At 39.5% G+C, this 23888-nt stretch overlaps 1 pseudogene; it reads right to left on the bottom strand.

Moving 5' to 3' along the window:
- Positions 1-958: 958 nt before the first annotated feature.
- LOC114228357 (60S ribosomal protein L23a-like) lies at positions 959-1437 on the bottom strand (annotated as a pseudogene).
- Positions 1438-23888: the final 22451 nt, after the last annotated feature.

Here is a 23888-nt window from a genome sequence, read left to right as displayed (position 1 = left end):
CCATTCAAAAAGATTTTTTTGAAGAATGTTGGAAATGTTTACAATATAATGTTAAGAAAGACACACGGGATACAGAGCCATAAACGAAGTATGCCCAAGGTTCTTGCAACTGATTGTGCCTTTGCCAAAATTTTCCTATCTTAACCACCTATATATAACCAACTTTCATGAGAGGAAAGATATCTAACATCAGTTACAGTGTTTTAGGATCCAAAACAAAAAAATTAATTTACTTCCACCTGGATCTTTGCCCTACCTGACCCAAAAAGCTTCCTTGAGGGAAACTGATACTCTCAACACTGACATTTATCCTGAATGAAAGGATACCAGCTGAACACCTCACTCATGTGTTTCTTCTCAGGTTTAGCTAAAGTCAACTTGCCCTAAGAGGGAACAGGACTTGCTGACTATCAAGGCTGCCTCACAGGTGTGGAAAGGTAATATCAGGGAGCCTAATATTGGCAGCCTAAAGGGGCCCTCTTCTTTGCTTCCACACCCTCCACATATCATCAGTACTGCCGTACCCAGAGAAGACCTATCTTATGGTCAGCATAAGACACCTACCCTAAGTATCCTCCTGTTCAAGTATTTTACAGCCATCCTCCTTCAGCTGTAGCCTTCTAGGACGACCAAGGAAGTGCAACTGACAGACATCTAGATGGACGTGTACCTGCTAAAGTCCAGAGCTGCCCGGTGCCTGCTCATAAAAGTGCTGAGAGAGGGTAGCCTGTTCCACCAGAACACCTGGCTACGTTCTCTCCTTAATGGTGGGTTCTGCAATGGCATGACTCAAGTGGACGCTTCAGATAATCTAAACCCTAATTGTAGACATAGGGACATCCACTGGACCCACATCCGACTGAGTCTAGGATGGAAGTTGCCTAGAATGTTTTACTGATAAATATTTTTTTTTTTAGCGTAAAATTTTTATATTTAGAATTAGACAGCGGGACTCCGTTTAGATGATCCCAATTTTGTTGGCAACATCCAAAGCATCATAGTCAGGAGCCAGTCAAATATACCTTCTTCTGTCCATCAGGCCTGATCAGGGTGCTGACCTTGGCCATCGCAATGTCATGGAGCTTCGTCACAGCCTGTTTGCTCTGGTGTTGGTTGGCCTTGACACCACAGCGAACACAAGTGTATTGTTGTCTTTTATCTTCTTCATGGGTGACCCGGTAGTCAGGGGAACTTGATGATGGCATAGTGGTCAAGCTTATTTCTCCAGGGTGCACGCTGCCAAGGATAGTTAGGCTGCCTTCAGAGCCTCAGTGTCTCTGGCCATCAGAAAGCCGGTGATGTGAGGATCTTCTTTTTTTTTGTGTGTGGCTGGGGACGCCTTTCAGCACTGCTTTTTTTTGCCTTCAAAGCCTTTGCTTTGACTCTGGCTTTGGGAGGGGCAGGGGCTTCCTTCTTCACTTTCGGTGCTATCTTCATAAAAAGCTGCTTTTTAATTTTTTAATTGGGATATAAAATACACACAGTAGAGAACATAAAGTACCCTTATCTTCAGTGTGTATACTTCAATGAATCTGTGCCTGTGTATACATGCATGTGATTACTACCCAGATCAGTGGCCGGCAAACGGCGGCTTGTGAGCCACATGCGGCTCTTTGGCCCCTTGACTGTGGCTCTTCCACAAAATACCACGTGCGGCTGCGCACGTACAGTGCGATGGAAACTTCGTGGCCCATGCACAGAAGTCGGTTTTCGGCCTGGGCGAGTCTGTTTTGAAGAAGTGGCATTAGAAGAAGTGGGGGTGTCAGTCAGTCAGGCGATGGGAGACGCTGAGAGGCGCGCGCGATTCATGCAAGAGTTGAGTGAGCCAGTCAGTCAGCAGTCTTATGTGCAGTGGTTAGTGCTAGTCGCATCCACAAATCCCGCGCGGGTGACAAAAGTACCTACTCGAAGCATAAAGTTACCTGCATTTTTCCAACCAGCTGCAAATCATACAGGTATTTTTTGTCATCAATTTAAGAATTGTAATTATTTTGTGTGGGTGGCTTTATTATTATAAAATGAAACTTTTTTTTAGGTGCCCTGATTGACATGGCTACAAAGAAGAAGCAAAGAAAAACGGAAGACGAAAACCGTGAATTTAAAGTTGAATGGACCGAGACTTTCGCATTTATTCAAAACTTAAATGGCCTTCCGACCTGTCTTATTTGTCAGGAAAAATTGGCGCATAACAAGAAATCACATTTCGAGAGACACTTTACAACTAAACACGTGTCATTTAGTACTAAATATCCCGTCGGTGATGCAAGGAAGAAAGCAGTTGAGGAACTTCAGAAGAGTCAAGAAAAATCAAGTTCTGTATTTAATTACTGGATGAAATCTTCCAATAATGTTAATATTGCAAGTTTTGTGGTTAGTCAAGAGATTGCTAAGAGAGGAAAACCATATACAGACGGCGAATACATAAAAAGTTGTTTTATAAAAATGCATCCGAAGAGCTATTTCGGGATTTTAAGAACAAAACAGATATTCTAAAAAAAATTAAAGAGTTACCATTGTCTGCTAAAACAGTGAAAGATAGAACAGTCAAAACGTCTTCGAATATAACCGACCAGCAAGTCGAAGATCTTAAATTGGTTTCAGCTTTATCAATAGCAGTTGACGAGTCTTGTGACATAAATGATACAGCACAGGTTTCACTTTTTGTACGATTTATTTCACCTACAGGTCCTAAAGAAGAACTTTTAGGATTATTGCCACTCAAAGGTCAAACACGTGGAGAGGATATAGCAAATGCTGTAATTGAGTGCATTGAAAAACATCATATTCCACTCGATAAAATTGTCTCAATTTCAACAGATGGGGCGAAAAGTATGACCAGCGTAAGAAACAGGTTTGTTGCTATTTTGAAAGAAAAAATTAATCACGAGATACTTACTTACCATTGCATCATTCATCAAGAAACGCTTTGTGCGCAGACATTTCCAGAAGAAATTTGCAAAGTTATGGAATTGGTGATTAACATTATCAACTCCATTATAGCTAAAGCTCTTAGTCATCGCCAATTTAAAGAATGTTTAGTTGAAATGGAGAGTGAGTACGCAGATCTTCTGCTGAATAACAAGGTACGTTGGTTAGCAAGAGGAAACCTTTTGAAATGTTTCACTTCCTTATTAACAGTAATTAAAGCATTTCTCCTTGAGAAGGGTGTTCACTATCCAGAACTAACGAACAATCAGTGGATCCAAAAATTTTATTTCATGGTAGACGTTACGTCTCATCTAAATCAGCTTAATTGTAAACTACAGGGGAAAGGAAACACCATTTTTTCGATGTTAGAAGAAGTTATTTCATTCGAAAACAAATTATCTCTTTTTGCTCAAGATTTTGAAAGAGAAACTTTGATTCACTTTCAAAGCCTGTTGAAACATCGCCAAGAAAATAATTCTGATATTGACATTTGCTATTTCAAAACAACACTTTTAAATATGAGGGAAGCTTTTCTCAACAGGTTTCAGGAATTCAGAGACAGCAAAGCGACGTTAGCATTTGTTAAAAAAAACCTCTTAATGCTACTGTAACAGAATTAAAATTTTCTCCCTTTAATACTGACATTGGCAACTTTGAAATGCAATTGCTGGATTTAAAAAACAAAGAATTGTGGAGCTCGAAATTTGAACGTCTTTGTGCTGATATAGAAATATTGGACAAAAACAAATGTGAACTTAGTTCACAGCACAAGTGGTCTGCTTTGAAAGACCTGGCGAAGGAAGATGTGTTGATTTTTAACACCTGGAATAGTATTCCTCATATAATCAACTGAAAAAACTAGCGTTTGCTGTTCTTTCCTTATTCGGGTCTACATATTTGTGCGAACAATCATTTTCAAGCACGAACCTTATCAAGAGTAAATTGAATAGTCGTCTTATTGATGAGAACCTGGAAAAGTGCCTAAAATTAAAAACAACATGCAACCTAACTTACCCAAACTTTCCAAGGAGGTGCAAGGCCATTGTTCACATTAGTGTTTGTCAGTCATTGTCATGATTTAATTTTATGGATATTGTAAGGTAAATTGTAAGGAATTTAATTTTATCAATAAATAATATCGTTATTAAGTGTGATATCAAGTTTTATTCAACGTACCTATAGTTTAACTAAGACTTAAAACTTTAAGTAAAGTTTATTAAGTTAATTTTAGGGAACGTTGTGGAGTGAAAGAAGATGTAGTGTCGAGGATTGAGAAAGGTATGTTGAGATGGTTTGGACATATAGAGAGGATGAACGAAAGGAGATAGACGAAACAAGTATACAAGACGAGTGTGGATGGGAGAGTTGGAAGGGGTCGACCTCAGTGAACGTACCTCAATCAGATTGAGGACGTTTTTAGCAAAGGCCAGCATAGGAGTACCCTAATTAAGTTAATAACAATGTACCTACCTATATGGTTTAAATTTAAAAAATTTGGCTCTCAAAAGAAATGTCAATCGTTGTACTGTTGATATTTGGCTCTGTTGACTAATACGTTTGCCGACCACTGACCCAGATCAATGTGAGACATTTCCAGCACTCCAGAAGTCTCCCCATTCTCCCTAATCAGCACAGAGGTTACCACTATTCTGACTTGCATCACTATAGTTTTCTTGTTTTGTATTCTGGAACTGGCTTCTTTCACTCAACTTATTAGTGAGATGTTGCATGTACAGTACATTATTTTCATTACTGTATAGTATTCCATTTTATGTACATACCACTATTTATTTGCCTATTTTCCTTTTTTTGGCTTTAAAAAAATTTACCTTAATTGTTGAGAGTATTACAGGTGTCCCCCATTTTCCCCCTCAATACCTCCATCCACCCAGCTTATGCCCCACCCCAGGCCTTCACCACTCTATTGTCTGTATCCTTGAGCTATGCATATATGCATATAAGTTCTTTGTAATCTCTTCCCACCCCTACCCTGCTCTCCTCTTTTCTCTGAGATTTGCCAGTCTGTTCCATGCTTCCATGTCTCTGGACCTATTTTGTTCACCGATTCATTTTGTTCATTAAATTCCACAGATAAGTGGGATCATGTGATATTTTGTGTTTTTTTGACTGGCTTATTTCACTTAGCATAATATTCTCTGGGTTCCTCCATGTTGTCCCAAAGGGTAAGAGTTCCCTTTTTTTTTTTTTTTTTTTTTTACAGATGCATAGTATTCCATTGTGTGAATGTACCACAGCTTTTTTATCCACTCATCTACTGATGGGCACTTGGGCTATTTCCTAATCTTAGCTATTATAAATAACTCTGCTCTGAACATAGGGATGCATATATTCTTTGTGATTAGTGTTTCAGGATTTTTTTTTTTAATGTGTTTTATTGATTTTTTAGAGAGGAAGGGAGAGGGAGAGAGAGTTAGAAACATCGATGAGAGAGAAACATCGATCAGCTGCCTCCTGCACCCCCCCCCCACACTGGGGATGTGCCCGCAACCAAGGTACATGCCCTTGACTGGAATCGAACCTGGGACCTTTCAGTCCGCAGGCCGACGCTCTATCCACTGAGCCACACCGGTCAGGGCTGTTTCAGGATTTTTAGGATATATTCCTAGAAGTGGGATCACTGGGTCAAACGGCAGTTCCATTTTTCATTTTTTGAGGAAACTCCATACTGTTTCCATAGTGGTTGCACTACGTTCCCTTTTCTTCACATCCTCACCAGCACTTGTTATTTTTTATTGATGATAGCCATTCTGGCAGGTGTTGAGGAGATTCCTCATTGTAGTTTATTTATTTATTTTTTAATCCTCATCTGAGGATATTTTTCCATTGATTTTTAGAGAGAGTGGAAGGGAAGTGTTAAGTTTGATCAAATAATTGAATGGATACCCCCTCCCCTGGGAACTGACCTTTAGGCCACTTCCCAACAGACATTCCCTTTCGCTTAGTCCACATTCCACTTGCTAAGACCATTATCTCTCCGCTCCGGACCTTCCCGGGATCCGGACCACCCAGAGAATGCTCCTCCCACAAAAAGCCCACCTACAGTCCTTTAAAATCTCTGACTACTCACCCCTGGGGGCGGGGACCATTTGGGGGCTCAGCCCACCTGATATCCAGATGACCTACTAAATTTTAAATCCCTCACCACTTTGGCCTTTGGCGACCCTAAAAGGAGGGGGAGAGACAGAGAGAAACATTGATGTGAGAGAGACACATCGATTAGTTGCGTCCCACATGCAGAAACCAAGCCTGCTCCTGAGGTATGTGCCCTTGACCAGAAATACGTTCTCCCATAAAGTGGCTTCCCTTTTCATTTTGATGACGGTTTCTTTTGCTGTGCAGAGCTTTTTAGTTTGATGTAGTCCTGTTTATCTATTTTTTCCTTTGTATCTCTTGCCCTAGGACAGTGGTCGGCAAACTCATTAGTCAACAGAGCCAAATAGCAACAGTACAACGATTGGAATTTCTTTTGAGAGCCAAATTTTTTAAACTTCTTCTAACGCCACTTCTTCAAAATAGACTTGCCCAGGCTGTGGTATTTTGTGGAAGAGTCACACTCAAGGGCCAAAGAGCCGCATGTGGCTCGCGAGCCGCAGTTTGCCGACCACAGCCCTAGGAGATATATCAGTGAAAATTCTGCTGTGTGAGACTTTACTGCTTGTTTTCTTCTGGGATTTTTATGGTTTTATGTCTTACATTTTGCTTCAATTTAAATTTTGAATACCTCTAGTAATTGAGGTTGACTTCTGTAGTATAAAAATATACCCTTAAGAATAAGGTGACCAGATCGTCCCGCTTTTGGCGGGACAGTCCAGATTTTTAACAATTTGTCCCGCGTCCCACGGTGACTTTTTTTTTTTTTTTTTTTTTAAATATATTTTATTGATTTTTTACCAAGAGGAAGGGAGAGGGATAGAGAGTTAGAAACATCAATCAGCCGCCTCCTGCACACCTCCCACCGGGGATGTGCCCGCAACCAAGGTACATGCCCTTGACTGGAATCGAACCTGGGACCTTTCAGTCCGCAGGCCGATGCTCTATCCACTGAGCCAAACCGGTTAGGGCCCACGGTGACTTTTTAAAACGCCGTGGGACGCGGGACAAATTGTTAAAAATCGGGACTGTCCCACCAAAAGCGGGATGATCTGGTCACCTTACTTAAGAAACTGGAAAAAAAAAATAAGCCATGGACTGATAGAAAATATTTGCAAATCACATATCTGATAAATGACTTTTATCCAGAACATATAAAGAACTTTTACATTTCTTTTTTTTTTTTTTTTTTTTTTTTTTATACTTTCAGAGCAAATGAACTTTAGTTTATTAAAATTTTTAAGTGTCATTTTTTTTTTTAATATTTTTTATTGAGGTATTATATGTGTACATATCTTACCATTACCCCCCCACCCCACACCCACACATGCCCTCCCCCCCAGAGTTTTGCGTCCATTGTTTATGCTTATATGCATGCATACAAGTCCTTCGTTTGATTTCATAACTCCCCCACCTCTCCCTAACTTTCCCTCTGTAATTTGAAAGTCTGTTTGATGCTTTACTGTCTCTGTATCTATCTTTTGTTCATCACTTTATACTGATCTTTACTATCCCTAAATGAGTGGGATCATGTGGTATTTTTCTTTCATTGACTGGCTTATTTCACTTAGCATAATGTTCTCCAATTCCATCCAGGTTGCTGCAAAAGATGAGAATTCCTTCTTTTTTATGGCAGCATAGTATTCCATTGTGTAGATGTACCACAGTTTTCTGATCCAGTCATCTGCTGACGGGCACCTAGGCTGTTTCCAAATCTTAGCTATGGTGAATTGTGCTGCTATGAACATAGGGGTGCATATATCCTTTCTGATTGGTGTTTCTAGTTTCTTCGGATATATTCCCAGGAGTGGGATTACTGGGTCAAATGGGAGTTCCATTTTCAGTTTTTTGAGGAAGCTCCATACTGTTCTCCACAGTGGCTGCACCAGTCTGCATTCCCACCAGCAGTGCACGAGGGTTCCTTTTTCTCCGCATCCTCGCCAACACTTGTCGTTTGTTGATTTGTTGATGATAGCCATTCTGACAGGTGTGAGATGGTACCGCATTGTTGTTTTGATTTGCATCTCTCGGATAATTAGTGATGTTGAGCATGTTTTCATGTGTCTCTTGGCCTTCCTTCTGTCTTCTTTTGAAAAGCTTCTATTTAGGTCTGTTGCCCATTTCTTTATTGGATCATTTATCTTCCTTTTATTAAGTTGTATAAGTTGCATGTAGATGTTGGAGATCAAACCTTTATCAGTGATGCCATTTGCAAATATGTTCTCCCATGCAGTAGGCCTTCTTGTTGTTTTGTTAATGGTTTCTTTTGCTGTGAAAAAGCTTTTTATTTTGATGTAGTCCCATTTGTTAATTTTCTCTTTAGCTTCCATTGCCCTAGGGGCAGTGTCAGTGAAGAATTTCTTTTGGCATATGTCTGAGATTTTGCTACCTGTGGATTGCTCTAGTATTTTTATGGTTTCCCGTCTTATGTTTAAGTCCTGTATCCATTTTGAGTTTATTTTTGTGTATGGCGTAAGTTGGTGATCAAGCTTCATTTTTTTGCATGTATCTGTCCAATTTTCCCAACACCATTTATTGAAGAGACTGTCTTGACTCCATTGTATGTTCATGCCTCCTTTGTCAAATATTAATTGAGCATAGTGGTTTGGGTCAATATCTGGATTCTCTATTCTGTTCCACTGATCTATATGTCTGTTCTTGTGCCAGTACCAGGCTGTTTTGAGAACAGTGGCTTTGTAATACAGCTTGAAATCTGGTATTGAGATCCCTCCTACTTTATTCTTCTTTCGCAGGATTGCTGTGGCTATGCGGGGTCTTTTTTTATTCCAGATGAATTTTTGGAGAGTTCTTTCAAGGTCGGTGAAATATGCCATTGGTATTTTAATGGGGAGTGCATTGAATCTATAGATTGCTTTGGGTAGTATGGACATTTTAATGATGTTGATTCTACCAATCCATGAACATGGTATGTTCTTCCATCTGTTTACGTCTTCCTCTATCTCTTTTTTCAGTGTCCTGTAGTTTTCCGTGTATAGGTCTTTTACCTCCTTAGTTAAGTTTATTCCTAGGTATCTTAATTTTTTTGGTGCGATGGTAAATGGAATTGCCTTTTTAGTCTCTCTGTCTGTAAGTTCACTATTGGTGTATAGAAAGGCCATAGATTTCTTGGCGTTAATTTTGTATCCTGCTACATTGCCAAATTCATTTATTAAGTCTATTAGTTTTTTGACGGAGTCTTTCGGATTTTTTATGTACAATATCATGTCGTCTGCAAATAAAGACAGCTTTACTTGTTCTTTTCCAATTTGGATGCCTTTTATTTCTTCTTCTTGTCTAATTGCAATGGCTAATACTTCCAGTACTATGTCAAACAGGAGTGGTGAGAGTGGGCATCCCTGTCTTGTTCCTGTTCTTAGGGGAAATGTTTTTAGTTTTTGTCCATTGAGTATGATGTTTGCTGTGGGTTTATCATATATAGCTTTTATTATGTTGAGGTATGAGCCTTCTATTCCCACCTTGTTGAGAGTTTTTATCAAGAAAGGGTGTTGGATTTTGTCAAATGCTTTTTCTGCATCAATTGATATGACTATGTGATTTTTATCTCTCAATTTGTTTATGTGATGTATCACGTTTATTGATTTGCGGATATTATACCATCCTTGCATTCCTGGGATAAATCCTACTTGGTCATGGTGTATGATCTTTCTGATGTACTGCTGGAGCCGATTTGCTAGAATTTTGTTGAGGATTTTGGCATCTATGTTCATGAGGGATATTGGCCTGTAATTCTCTTTCATTGTGTTGTCTTTATCTGGTTTTGGTATTAGGGTGATGCTGGCTTCATAGAAGGAGCTTGGAAGTGTTCCTTCCTCTTGAATTTTTTGAAATAGTCTGAGGAGGATAGGTTTTAGTTCTTCCTTGAATGTTTGGTAAAACTCTCCTGTGAAGCCATCAGGCCCCGGGCTTTTGTTTGCCGGAAGCTTCTTGATGACTGCTTCAATTTCGTCCATAGTTATTGGCCTATTGAGCTCTTTAGATTCTTCTTGATTGATTTTAGGAAGGTTATATTTTTCTAGGAATATGTCCATTTCCTCCAGGTTGTCCAGTTTGTTGGAATAGAGTTGTTCGTAGTATTTTGTAACAATCCTTTGTATCTCAGCGGGGTCTGTTGTTATTTCACCTCTTTCATTTCTGATTTTGTTTATTTGGGTCCTCTCTCTTTGCTTCTTGGTGAGCCTGGCTAGAGGTCCATCAATCTTGTTTATCTTTTCAAAGAACCAGCTCTTGGTTTTGTTGATCTTTCGTATTGTTTCTTTGGTCTCTATGTCATTTATCTCCGCTCTGATCTTTGTTATTTCCTTCCTTCTGGTTACACTGGGCTTTTCTTGCTGCTCTTTTTCTAGCTCTTTGAGTTGTAGGGTTAAGTAATTTATTACCATTGATTCTTGTTTTTTGCAATAGGCTTGTAGAGCTATGAACTTCCCTCTCAAGACTGCTTTCGTTGTGTCCCAAAGATTTTGGATTGTTGTGTTTTCATTGTCATTTGTTGCCATGATGTTTTTCATTTCTTCCTTGATCTCTCTGGTGACCCAGTCATGGTTTAATAGCATGCTGTTTAGTCTCCAAGTGTTTGATTTCTTTGGATTGTATTTATTGTAGTTGATTTCCAGTTTTATGCCACTGTGATCTGAGAAGACGCTTGATATAATTTCTATCTTCTTGAATTTGAAGAGACTTTGCCTGTGACCCAGCATATGGTCTATCTTTGAAAATGACCCATGTGCACTTGAGAAGAATGTATATTCTGTGGCTTTGGGGTGAAATGTTCTAAAGATGTCAATTAATTCCATCTGGTCTAGTGATTCATTTAGGATTGCTGTTTCTTTGCTGATTTTTTGTTTAGAGGATTTGTCCAGTGGTGATAGTGGGGTATTAAAGTCTCCTACTATGATTGTATTACTATTAATCTCTCCCTTGAAATCTTCCAGGAGTTTTTTTATGTATTTGGGTGCTCCTATATTGGGAGCATATATGTTTACCAGAATTATTTCTTCTTGTTGGATTTCTCCCTTTAGTATTATGAAGTGGCCTTCTTTATCTCTTGTTATGGCATTTACTTTGAGGTCTATTTTGTCAGATATAAGTATTGCTACCCCAGCTTTTTTTTCATTTCCATTTGCCTGAAAGATATTTTTCCATCCCTTCACTTTCAATCTGTGTGAGTCTCTTGTTCTGAGGTGGGTCTCTTGTAGACAGCATATATATGGGTCGTGTTTTTTTATCCATTCAGCTACTCGATATCTTTTGATTGGAGCATTTAGTCCATTTACATTTAAAGATATTACTGAAAGGTATTTGTTTGTGGTCATATCTATTTTTGTGTCTATATTCCTTCTTACCTGTTTATTTCTTCTTTTTACAGTATTCCCTTTAGCAATTCTTGCATTGCTGGTTTGGTGGTAATAAACTCCTTAAGCCTTTTTTTATCTGCAAAGCTCCTGATTTCCCCTTCAATTTTGATTGATAGTCTTGCTGGATATAGTATTCTTGGATTCAGTCCTTTGCTTTGCAACACTTTGTATACCTCCGTCCATTCCCTTCTAGCTTGTTGTGTTTCTGTTGAGTAATCATTTGACAATCTGATGGGTGTTCCTTTGTAGGTAACTCTCTGTCTCTCTCTTGCCGCCTTTAAGATTCTCTCTTTATCATTTATATTTGCCATTGAAATTATGACATGTCTTGGTGTGTGTCTTTTGGGGTTGATCCTGCTTGGGACTCTCTGTACTTGCGTAACTTTTATCTTTCCCATATCCGGGAAGTTTTCTGTCATTATTTCTTCAAATAGATTTTCTAATCCCTGCTGCTCTTCTTGTCCTTCTGGCAGCCCTATTATACGCATGTTACTTCGTTTCATGTTGTCCCGAAGCTCCCTTAGGCTTTCCTCCTGCTTTTTAATTTTTTTCTCCAATTGCTGTTGAGATTGAGCTTGTTTCTGTACCTGATCTTCTAACTCACTAATTCGGTCCTCTGCTTCTTGTAGTCTACTGTTGAAACTTTCCATGGTGTTTTTGATTGTAGCTATATCACTTTTCATTTCTTCCTGATTCTTGCATAAGTTGTTGATTTTCTCATCCATCCGATGTATAAATTCCACGACCATTACTCTAAACTCCTTTTCGGTCATGTTGCAAGCTTCAGCTTCACTGATTTCCTTTCTTGGCGACTCCACATTTTCTTTCCTCTGTGAGTTATTTCGTTTCCCCATTCTGGCTATCACCAGAAAGCTCAAGCTTCCGTTTGCGTGGACCTGGGCCGTGTGCTGTGGGGACTTCGCTCCACCCGAGTTTCACTGAAGTGCTCTGACACTAGGACGTGTGGCTGCCTTTGGTTGGTGGAAACCAGACTTGCCCAGGGTCAGTGTCCCCAGTGTTCCGTGTGGTCTCGTGTGCACACTTAGATTCAGGGGCCCTGTCTGCACCACACTGTTGGTATGTGCCGAAAATGAGATCCTTAGCAAGTGCCAGGAGTCAGAGTTTCCCTGTGTCTGCACCAAGACTAGAGTGTCAGAGTCTCTGTTGCCTTGTGCGGTTTCTCGTTGAGACTCAGGGTCCCTATGTGTGCATGCACCAACAATTGGGGTCGCTGGCTCTTAGTGTGAATGCGCTGTGAGTCAGGGATCCCAGGCAGCTGTGTCCGGCGTGCCAAATTCCCTGAAGTGGAGCTGCGACCTGTGTGTGCTCTCTCTACTGAGCCAAACCGGCTAGGGCGCACACTCTTGATTTCCTGAAGGTGAGCTGGCTCCGTGCACTCTACCGGAGTCCCGGAAGGGGGGCGGAGTCTGTCCTGCGCGCCAAATTCCCCAAAGGGAAAGCCCCTCTGTGCAAGCACTAAGATTCCCCGAAGGGAGAGCTGTGACCCGCAAGCCAAATTCCCCCAAATTCTCCGAAGGGGTGCCCTCTGTGCGCACTGACAGATTTCCCCAACAGGGAGCTGATTCTCTCCTGTGCGCTCGCACGCGCGCGCCAAATTCCCTGAGGGGGAGCGAGTCCCTGCGCAAAGCTCTGCGGCTTGGGCGAGTGGCGGATCTATCAGTTAAAATGGCGCTGTCTGCGCGCCTGCGGGGAGGGGGTAGGCTCTTTGACTCACGGAATTCTGCCGGGACGTCTGGATTCTTGTTGTTTGTTGGTCTGAAGCTGTGATAGCAGTTCTCTGTCCCCAGTGGCTGCAGGGTCCTGGTTTGTGTCAGAAGCCAGGATCCGAGTCTCAGGCAGCTCTGTTTCTCAAGATGGCGTGGTCTCCGCGTCCACAACAGCCGCGGAGATGTGTCCGCTTTGTGCGCGGGGCTCCGCTGTCTAGGACTGCCCGGTTAGGCAGCCCCTTGGAAGACGTGCAGAATCTAACTGACCCTAGCTCATACACACACACACCACACACGTCTACACTCTCCTCTATGGGTTCCTCACTCACACACTCTCTCTCCCTACCTTCCTGCCGGTCGCCATCGAAACTCCTACATTTCAATAAAAAATTACACACTCAATTTGAAAAATGGGCAAAAGATTTAAATAAATATTTCACCAAAAAGACAGCCATATCTATATATATAAAAGGCTAAGTGACCGGCTGACTGGCCGACTGGCTGGTACGTATGACATGCACTGGCCACCAGGGGGCAGACACTCAATGCAGGAGTTGCCAAACGGGTGATGGCAACGGAGGTTCTCGGGTGACGCATGATTCCTCGTGGGGCATGCGATTCCAAATTCGGCCATGGGTTCTAAAAATATTTCTTCTAATTAATTTCCTTTCAATGTGCATGAATCCATGCACCAGGCCACTTGTATAAAATAAACACATGAAAATATGCTCAATGACATTAGTCATTAGGGAAATGCACATTAAAACCACAATGAAATACCACTTCACACCCACTAGAATGGCTATAATTATAAATACAGACAACAACAAGTGTTGGTGAGGAAGTGAAAAAACTGGAACCCTTATACATTGCTAGTAGAAACCTAAAATGGTATAGCCACTTTGGAAAATAGTTAAACAGTTCCTTAAAAAAATCAACTTACCATATAACCCAGCCACTCAACTCCCAGAATCTACCCAAGAGAAATGAAAATATATCCATACAAAAAGACATGTATGCAAATGTTCATAGCAGCATTCTTCATATAGCCCCAAACTGGAAATGACCTAAATGTTCATCACTTGATGAATAAATAAACAAAACATGGTATATTGATATGATTAAATACAACTTGGCAATAAAAAGGAATGTAATTCTAATTACAATACATGCTTAAATATGGATAAACCTCAAAAACACTAAGTGAAAGTAGCCAGACACAGATGCTACATAGTATGTGATTCCATGTATATGAAATGCCCAGAAGAGGCAAATTCATAGAAACAGAAACCAGTGGCAGCCAGGGCATGAGATTAACTGCAAATGGGATTGAGATTATTTTTTGATGTAATAGAAATATTTTAAAACTGGAGTATGGTGATAATTGTACACCTCTATACATTTATTAAAAGTCACTGAAGTATACCCTTACAATGGCTGAATTTTATGACTGTACATTATAAGCTCAATAAAGCTGTTTTAAAAAGATACCTAATTATGCTAGGGTTTTAATCAAGAAAGAATGCTGAGTTGTAATCAGTGCTGGCAAGTGTGGCAAAAACCCCCATTTGGTCAGAGGATATGCATTTTTAGGAAGGGAAACAACTGTTCCCAGAGGAATCCATTCAGGAAATTCTGAGCCACCTTGTTAAAAAGGAATGTTCAACTACTGGTATATATCTTATCGATGCCAACTGTTTCTTTGGAAGCAAGTTTGGCTATTAACTCCATTCATCCATTCAGCAAAAGTCATAGAGTGCTTACTTATTTGCCAACTATTATTTGTCAAACTGGAGGGGGATGATGAAAAAGGAAAAGGCATGGCTTGGCCTTTTAACCTGACAACATTTCAGAACTCGTGGCTCCATTAGAAGTTTGGCTTTTCTTCCTTTTCTAGCTACTATCCTCGCTCTCGGACTTCAGAGCCAATATCCTCACTGCTTCCATCAGTGCACATCATAGCCAGTGACACAACTCCCGGTCTCCTGGTTGAACTCCTGTGGGGACACTTTGCATATTAGCCATATATATGTATGTGTGTGTGTATATACATATATATATATATATATATATATATATATATATATATATATATGTATATACACACAAAAATATATATATATATGTTTTCATAAACTATACAATTATTTTACAATTTACAAACTGTACATAAATTATGTGATACTTTATGTTTTTCTTATATTTTGTGTTCTTTTTTTAAAATATATTTTATTGATTTTTACAGAGAGGAAGGGAGAGGGATAGAGAGTTAGTAACATCGATGAGAGAGAAACATCGATCAGCTGCCTCCTGCACCCCCCCTACTGGGGATGTACCCGCAACCAAGGCACATGCCCTTGACCGGAATCGAACCTGGGACCCTTCAGTCCATCCACTGAGCCAAACCGGTTTCGGCATATTTTGTGTTATTTACGCAACATGTTTTTTGAGGTTGACACACATTTTAACTTCTATTTAGTGTTCCATCATATGAATAAAGCACAATTTATCCTCCTACAGTTGGACATTTAGGTGGTTCCATTTTTTTCTATTGCAAATAATACTGCAATAAACAGTCTTGTACTTGTTTCTTATACAAATATGCAAGGTTTTTGTGGGCTCTACATCTAGTAGGGGAATTGTTGGGACATAGGGTATACACTCTTTCTCAGCTTTGGTAGATATTTCCACATTTCTCTTCAACAACTATTCAGTTTACACTCCCATTAGTGGTACCTGAGAATTCCCGTTTGTCTACATTTTTGCCAATATATTATCTTATCGGATTAAATTTTGTCCATATAAAAAATATAAAATGGGCCGAAACCGGTTTGGCTCAGTGGATGGAGCGTCGGCCTGCGGACTGAAAGGTCCCGGGTTCGATTCCGGTCAAGGGCATGTGCCATGGTTGCGGGCACATCCCCGGTGGGGGGTGTGCGGGAGGCGGCTGGTCGATGTTTCTCTCTCATCGATGTTTCTGGCTCTCTATCCCTCTCTCTTCCTCTCTGTAAAAAATCAATAAAATATATTTTAAAAAAATATATATATAAAATGGTACCTCATTGTAGCCTTACTTTACCTTTTCCTGATTACTAGGGAAGTGAGCATTTTTTTTCATGTTTACTGCATGCTTAAATTTTCTCCTCTGTAAGTTATCCCTTATTCTTTGACTAATATTCTATTGGATGGTTTGCCTTTCTTTTTCTTTTTAATATATTTTTATTGATTTCAGAAAGGAAGGGAGAGGGAGAGAGATAGAAACATCAATGATGAGAGAGAATCATTGACTGGTTGCCTTCTGCATGCCTCCTACTGGAGATCGAGCCCACAACCCAACCGGAATCCAACCCCGGACTCTTCAATCTGCAGGCCGACACTCTATCCACTGAGCCAAACCAGCCAGGGCTTGTTTGCCTTTCTCGTCTTGATTTGTTGTGGCTCTGTAATCTTTGTCATATGCATTTATCTTTTTCAGTCTATCTTTTCCATTTTTGTGATAATCTTTGTCAAACAGAATTTTTAAATCTTAAATGTTAATACTATATAATAAAAGCCTAATATGCTAAGTGTCCAACCATTCATTCGACCGTTCGACCAGTTGCTATGACGCACACTGACCACCAGGGGGCAGACACTCTGACTGGTAGGTTAGCTTGCTGCTGGGATCCGGCCAATCGGAACTGGGTGAGATGGACCAGACATGCCCTGGAACTCTCCCTTAATCCCTCCCCGGCTCTGGCCCCAATAGTGAGATCGTGCACCAGGCCTCTAATAAATATATATACACTTTTTCTTTGTGATTTGTGCTTTTCTATCTTAAGATATCCTTTTAAAATTATTTTTAATTTTGTTAAGTGTGCTAATGTTTTTATGTTAGTTAGAAAAAGGTCCTTATCAATTAGAAATGAATACTGGATTATTTACAAGTGAAATTAAATGACATCTGACATTTTTTCTGAACTAGTCCATCAAAAAATGGTGGAGAAGCGCAGATGAAACAACATTAGCAAAATATTGACAATTATTGTAGTTGGGTAATAGGTACATGGAGGTTCATTATTCTATCCTCACTTTATTCTTGGTTTGGAATTTTTCATAGTTGTAAATGTAGAAAGGGAGAGGGAGTGGAAAACCCTCTCCTAACTCGAAGGCATGAAGGTATTCTAAATGTTCATTTTTTAACCTATTGCAAATTGTCTTCTGTCCTCACTATTCCATTGACACTACGCTGAAAAAGCCACCAATGACACCTTAATTACCAAAATAAATGGAATCTTCTTAGCTTACATCTTATTTGACCTCTCTGTGGAATCTTACAAATTTGACAATTCCTTTTTTCTTTAACTTTTTATTATCAGAAATTTTAAATCTATATAAAATGAAGACACAATAGTATGATGAACTTCCAAGTGTTCATTACCATCTTGAACAATAATCAACACATAGCTATGCTTATGCCATCTCTTTTTTCCAGCAACTTTCTCCCTTCCCATATTATTTTAAAGAAAATCCAAAATATTTTATTTATAACTAGTATGCATGACTAAATTTTGAGAACTTGTTTCTTAAATTAAAAAATGCTATGTTTTTTAAAGTAAAAAGCACAATATCTAGTAACATGATCAATAATTTCTTAATACCATCACATATTCAATTAGAGTTCAGTTTGCAATTTTCTCAGATGTTATATTTGAGAAATACAATTTGCTTGAATCATGATTTTTTTTAAAAAGAGATCTCTACATTGTGATTTGTTGATCTGTCTTTTAATTCTCTTTCACTCCAGTTTCTTCCTCCACCTCTCTTTTTTCCCTTGAATTTTAAGAAAATGGCTCATTTGTCCTGAAGAGTTTACCACAATCTGTAAATTGAGGGCTGCATTTCCATGGTGCCATTTAACATGTTTTTCTATCTTCTGATTTCCCCCACCCCTTTGTAAATTGGTAATTGGATATAGAGACCTGGTCATGTTCAGGCTTAAATTTTTTTTGACACAACAACTTTATGAGTGGTATTGTGATCTTCCATTAGGAGGCACACTTTGTCTATTTGTCTCTATTGTGATAGAAGCTATTGAACATCAATAACTAGACCCATTAATTCATTAGGACTTCCAAATGGTGATATTCAACATCTATATATGTTCATCAGATATTTTTTCATTTATTAGCTGGAATACTTTTTAAATAAAGAAACCCTCTTATCTATTTAGTTATCCAATTTTACAGTTTATAAAGGAAAACAGGGATATTTTTTAAAATAATGAATTGTTCACTTGTATCTTCCAGCAGTGACCAGTTAATTTTCAGTATTATTGTGAACTGGTATTAGCTTACACATATTTATATAAACACATTACCCCATCTTCGGCCAGTGAGAGACTCTGAAAGTTGGCTTCTAAGCCCACTGGCATTGGGCTTTGATAACTCTCTTTCTATTTAGTGTTGCAGCCTGCCCAGACATGGAATCAGCCATTTCTCCAAACAATCCTAGTTCTGCTCTGCCTGGATGGCTCTGTTGGTTGGAGCATCATCCTACACACCAAAAGGTTGCAGGTTCGATTCCTGGTCAGGACACATACCTAGGTTGCGGGGGTGCATTCGGGAGGCAACCATTCATTGTTTCTCTCTCTCCTTCCCTCTCTCTCTAAAAATCAATAAAAACATATCCTTGGGTGTTCATTTTTACTTACTGGTCATTATGTATAGGCCTTCAAAATGAACAGAACTAGAAAATTCTTTTTTCTAAGATAAATTCATCATGAGTTTATACTGATACTTCCAATTCAAATTGAGGGTTTATACTTAACTTCTATCTTACATCTGTATTTTCTTTTTCCCATGCTAAGAATCCCCGTTCTCAGGGGCACTGTGGCTGATACTAGAATATCACATCATTAGTTCATTTTCTTCACCCCACAGTACACATTCAACAGTCTCAAAAACAATACCAACACAACTACCAAAAACATGATTGCCATAAACAGTTTAAGAATTTTAAGCAATTCTTTTTGTCTTTAGGGTATATCCTACTGGGATAAGCAATCAAATTACTGTTTTAAATTCACTTGAAATAGGTCTCCTCTGTGTGTGTTTGCCACTAACTTGATTCACAGTTAGGTTCATTTGTTTTATTTTGCTTTCAATTTTTAAGAGATTGTTTTTAAATCTTAATTTTGTTTTATAATTACATAAAATATTTACATAGTTGCAAGTCAAATCTGCAAACAAGCCTAGCTTCTATTCCTCTCCTCTACTCTGTTTCCCCCTCCTCCGACAGATAACCTTTCAAAAAATGTTATGGCTTACCCTTCCACATTTTTAAAAATATAAGCAGTTCTTTTAAATAACTAGCTTTCACTATGAAATCCGTTTTATTTGTGCTCTCCTTTACTTCTCTCTTGGTATAATTTTTGGTATTCAGGAACACCACCCCCACAACACAAATAGAGAACCCAACAGGGAGAAGAATCAGGTATAACTTTGGGGATCAATCAGGACTTCCTGTCCAGAAGGGGGTCAGAGGACAAAGTGTTCCTCTTTAACTCTTAGCACCTTGTATGTGGCTGATGGAGGTAGAAGGGTAGCTAGAGACTGGGAAGGTTGTTGCCTCTATCTTCAGAAAAGTTAGGGTTGAGGGATTTTTTTAAAAAAAACTACCTTAATAGAAAAAAATATATAAAATAATCATTTTAATCATCAGTACTTATAGATATTCCATCCTCTTTTGATTACGTGCCTTTTGACTATGACTCACAATAAGAAATACATTTTACATTGGTGACCTAATAAAATATATATAAGAAATAAAGATTTCCCAAATACTATATATTCTCACGATGCATGAGAGAGAAAAAGTCTAATAAAGTTTGTATTAAGTACTATTGATACTTAAATACAATATAGAGAAATTCCAAATAAATCATACAAAAGAATTGGGAAAGTTTGGGACTTGGAAAATGTGAATCTCGTTTCTAGGTCCATAAGACCTGCTTATTACTTTCCCTGAAGACAACCATCAAACTTGGCTATAGATAGTTCCAATACTTGAACCGACCATTTTAAGAGGTCAGATATTTATTTATAACAAAAGATAGAAATAATTCAATGTAGATTTAACCCAATTGACTATCCATCAAGGGGGAACTGGTAGGGTTAACTGTATATACATACAATGGAATACAGTGACATGTAAAAGGAAATGAGGACTACATTGATACAGTATATTGCTATAGAGTGATATCCCAGACATATTAGTAAATGAAAAAAAGCAGCCAAAAAAGTGTATATGGTGTACTAGAGAGAAGGAAAAGCTAGAAACATGGACAGAAGCTGAAACTCTCTCAATATATGTTGTTTGATTTATTTGACTGTGGGGTCATGTAAACATTTTATATAATCATAAAACATGTAATTTAAAAAAAGCAGTCCCTAAAAATCAAAAGCAAAATGAAATAAATAAACCTAACTGTATATTGAGTTGGTTGGCATAACCATAAAAATATGAATTGTTTCAAATGCATTTAAAATACTGTAATTTGACTGTATATTCTTAGTGGGATATACTCTCAGAACAAAAAAAAACCCCAAAATCTTAAACTGTTTTCAGTAATTATAATGTTTGTGTTAGTATCAGTACTGTTATTCTAATATTGTGGTGTGTGCCTTGTGGGATAAAGCAAAAGAGTAATTACATTGGTTTTTCAGTGTTGAGAAAAAAGTAGAAATAGACTAAGATAGATGAGGTTAAGTAAAAATCTTGTAATCCTGAATTTGAATTAGAAATATCACTATAAATTCATGATGTATTTTATCCTATCTAATAAAAGAATAATATGCAAATTAACCATCACTCTGCTACACCCACAAGCCACGCCCACCAGCCAATCAGGAGCGAATATGAAAATAAACCCAACCAAGATGGCTACAGCCACAAAGAGCAGGAGGGAGGCTTGGGTTGCCCCAGCAATGGAGGAAGCCAAGCTTTCCGCCTGCCCTTGCTGGCCTAGGCCTCCATTCAAGGCTACAAGGTTTCAATGATAGAAGATACATATATCCAAACAGAAATGGTGGCAGCCACGGAGCTGGAAGAGCAGGAGGCTAGGGTTGCCCCCGGCGATGGAGGAAGCCAAGCTTTCCACACACCTTGGCCAGCCTAGGCCTCCACTTAAGGCTACAAAGTTTCAATTATAGAAGATACATAAATCCCAAGAGAAATGGCTGCCGTCACGGAGCAAGCAGAAGGCTTGGCTCCACTCCAGGCTACAAAGTTTCAATTGTAGAAGATAAATAAACTCCAGATACCAGGGCCTCCGCTTGGGTCGCCAGGGGGCATGGCCAGCCTGCAAACCACCACAGGCCCCTTGCCCAGGCTGCCCCACGCCCCAAGAGAACCCCCACCCTGATCCGGGACACCCTTCAGGGCAAACCAGCCGGCCCTCACCCATGCACCAGGCCTCTATCCTATCTAATAAAAGAGTGATATGCAGATTGACCATCACTGCCACACACAATATAGCTGCCCCCTATGTGGTCAAAGATGGCTGCCCATGTGGACACAAGATGGCCAGCAGGGGAGGGCAGTTAGGAGGGACCAGGCCTGCAAGGGAGGGCAGTTGGGGGCAATCAAGCCTTCAGGGGAGGGCAGTTAGGGGCAAACAGGCTGTCAGGGGAGTGGTTAAGGGGGTGATCAGTCTGGCAGGCAGAAGCGGTTAGGGGCAATCAGGAAGGCAGGCAAGCGAGCAGTTGGGAGCCAGCAGTCCTGGATTGTGAGAGGGATGTTCGACTGCCCGTTTAGGCCCGATCCCACAGGATAAACAGGTAGTCGGACATCCCTCAAGGGGTCCCAGATTGGAGAGGGTGCAGGCTGGGCTGAGGGACAACCCCCCCATGCACGAATTTCATGCACCGGGCCTCTAGTCATTTAATAAAAGAGTACTTCCTAGCTATATTTATTGAAAAGGCCTAGAAACAAGGCCAAATACCAGTGAGTACTCTATCCAGACTGTGGTGTCCGAAATTCATTTCATATTTAAAAGAAACCAGAGTTCTTCAGAGAAGTGATTGATTCCATATCTGGGGCAGGAAATATGTAAATTGAGCCTGAAACATGTCATAAAATAAGAAAGCCATTAAAAGCTACTGAGGGTGCCCTAATTGGTTTGGCTCAGTGGATAGAGCATCGGCCTTTGGACTCAAGGGTCCCAGGTTCGATTCCAGTCAAGGGCATGTACCTTGGTTGCGGGCATATCCCCAGTGGGGGGTGTACAGGAGCCAGCTGGTCGATGTTTCTCTCTCATTAATGTTTCTAACTCTCTGTTCCTCTCTGTAAAAAAATCAATAAAATATATTTTTAAAAATTTAGAAAAAAAAAAAGCTACTGAGGGTGTGTTACAATAGCCCAAGAATTTGAAGAGACATCCAATGCCCAAAAATGGGATAACTGCCAAATTGCCTAAAAATGTTCATAAGAATAATGCAATTATTTGAAATAACTGAAATATATTCATAAGTTCATAATGATCCTTTAAAAAAAGCAACAAAATTTATTAGTCACCTTTGGAAGCCTTAGAAATTACATAGCATCACTTTTGTTGCTGAAGAACTCACAGATTCAAGAGCATAAACTCTGTCTTGTGGGGCAGTGTTTCAGACCACCTCAGGTATCTGTTATCAATTATTTTTTTAAAATGGGATTTATTATTGAAAGCTCAGCTTTCTTTAGTTCATTAAACAAACCATCGATTGAGCCCCAACCTTATGACAGGCACTGTGTTAAGCACTTAAGATATGAGAAACAAGAGAGAGACTATTTCTACTCTCATGAAGCTGTTTCAAATGAGAGAGGTAGTAAACAAATAATCACACAAAGAATTCTGTAATACTTCTCTATTCAGCAACTTCCTACCCCCCTTCCCCGCACAATTTCCCTGATAATTTCCACATTGTTAGTCTTCTCTAGTTCCCATAGGTGCACTACTGTTTTCACTTGGCTCTTTCTAATCTATGTTTTAAGTCTTTTAGTTTTTCTTGCATTGTTTTTTTTATCTTTTTGTGTAAATATTCTGATATTTAGCTTTCTGGCTTAGTGTTTCTTCCCAATTAATTATTTGCTCAGTGACACTCATTCATATTTTTATTATACTTCTTGATGAATTTGGTTCATTTATTCAACCCCAAAATATTATAGGCATGTTTGTTTCAGGCAATATGCTAACCACATGAATACAGAGCTTGAACATAGCTTTCATCTCAGGTAGGAAATGCACTTTAGTGAACAAATACACAGTCTGATGTCAGGCAAATTGCACCTAGAATTGCAGCTTCATCACTTACTAGTTGGAACCTTACTTGATAAATTATATAGTTTCTTGTCCTCTTTTTCCTCCTGAGGATGGTCATACTACTAACATAAATAAAACAGTGCCTGGAACTTAGTGGAGCCCCAGTGTGGGCTGTGTGCACTGTCCTATTATAGTTGAGCCTTGATTGCTGTTGTCATCACTGGGACAGATTGACACCCAGGCCAATCAGCTATTTTTTTTTTTTATTGATTTTTTACAGAGAGGAAGAGAGAGGGACAGAGAGTCAGAAACATTGATGATATAGAAACATCGATCAGCCGCCTCCTGCACAACTCCCACCGGGGATGTGCCCGCAACCAAGGCACACGCCCCCGACTGGAATCGAACCTGGGACCTTTTAGTCCGCAGGCCAACGCTCCATCCACTGAGCCAAACCGGTCTCGGCCC

Source organism: Eptesicus fuscus, chromosome 3 (genome assembly GCF_027574615.1).
Source record: "Eptesicus fuscus isolate TK198812 chromosome 3, DD_ASM_mEF_20220401, whole genome shotgun sequence".
In the NCBI taxonomy this organism is placed as follows: domain Eukaryota; kingdom Metazoa; phylum Chordata; class Mammalia; order Chiroptera; family Vespertilionidae; genus Eptesicus; species Eptesicus fuscus.
The sequence above is the reverse complement of the archived record's forward strand: the minus strand, read 5'-3'. Positions and strand labels throughout refer to the sequence as shown.